The sequence below is a fragment of the Camelina sativa genome, chromosome 13 (assembly GCF_000633955.1).
Source record: "Camelina sativa cultivar DH55 chromosome 13, Cs, whole genome shotgun sequence".
Classification (NCBI taxonomy): domain Eukaryota; kingdom Viridiplantae; phylum Streptophyta; class Magnoliopsida; order Brassicales; family Brassicaceae; genus Camelina; species Camelina sativa.
Window position 1 is genome coordinate 18708282 of NC_025697.1, and position 1514 is coordinate 18709795.

A 1514-nucleotide genomic window follows, 5' to 3' on the forward strand; every position below is an offset into this window, starting at 1 on the left:
TATATGGAAACCCATTAACACTATCTTCCCAGTCCTGCCTGAGGGTCTGCTCGATGGGGTGCACGAGGATGTGCTCGGGTTGCTCTTCGGGTAGACTCTCGGGTTGTTCTTCCTGCTCTTAGATCCTCCTCAATCGTGTTGGGGTTCGGACTGTTCTTCCAGCTCGATGGCTCCTTCGGGTACATGCTCGGATTTGTCCTTGTTTCTCCCCATTTTAGGCTCTAAAGCACATGTTTTCATCAAAAGTATGCAAACGCAAGAATGCAACACCCTAAATGGCCTAAAAGTTAAATCCTACAGTTAATGACCTATAAATGCTGAGTTCAGGGTGGAAACAATGCAAAATATGGACAAAAAAAATGCTAAAAACATGTAAATTAGAGAGTTATCACTGATAGCGCATCCGATCACCATCCTCCAAAGGGACTATAAATCCCCACCTCTAATGTGTGGATAACGTATGGGGTTGGTTGGTTGTATGGCTAAGTCACAAAGAGATGGGTCAAGGGTAAAGTTATATTCTGCTGCATATAAAGGTTTACAAAGCAAGGCCGCGAGCCAAAGCTAAGTAAACGAGTCATATCAATGGAAGTTCAGCCGAGAATGGAGCCGAAAGAAAGCTGTGATCGCGGACGCCGAGACTTTCAGGTCAGAGTCTTTCATCCTATCTCTTTTCCTCCACGAAATATGGTCCCTTAATCATCGTAGATCGAGTTTATTCGATTTTTTGCGTATTTTGTGTTGGCGCAGGCTTGGAAGAAACTTATATTTCTGTCTCCCTCTATCATCTATTGATTTTGACTTTTTTGTTTCTAATTTTTTTCTTCATCTAAATAAGCTTTTGTTAGTTCATCTTGTATAGTTGGAATAAGTTGTCTATCTGCATAGCTTAGGCTTTCCATCGCCGTATGAGTTGAGATTGGAGGGCTTTGATATGGTGCTTCAAACTCGCCATAGCCTTTCTGCAGGAAATTATTCGACTTGAGATTGGAGTGTCCAGGTGATGCATATCCTCTTTCCATCCTTGTTTGACAACATCTTTAAATCTATCAATGTCACATGAGCATTTGTCAAAATAGAATACTCGTCATCGGTATGAGGGACCTTCATTGAAGTTTAGTAGTATAGGCTTATGGTCTGAGCCTAAGTCTAAAAATTCCACCTCAACATTCGGGAAACAGTTTCCCCATGGGCCGTTCTCAAAGGATCGATCCAAGCAACATTTTACAGTATGAGTGTAACGTTCCCCTACCCATGTAAATTATCTCCTCGGGATCGTATATCTTCAAGATCACACATTGCCACCATATGCCGGAAGTCACGATAAGTCCATTAATCTTAAGGGTCCTCCAATTTTTTCAGAGCTTGATAAAATTTTCATTAAAATATCCTATAAGTAACCATGGATCTTGTCGATAGATGGATAGGTTTTGAGTTATTAATCCCTGGTTAACTGAGTAGGACCTTACAGAGTCAGTAGTTTTTTTTTTTTTTTTTAGTTGACTCAGGACCGC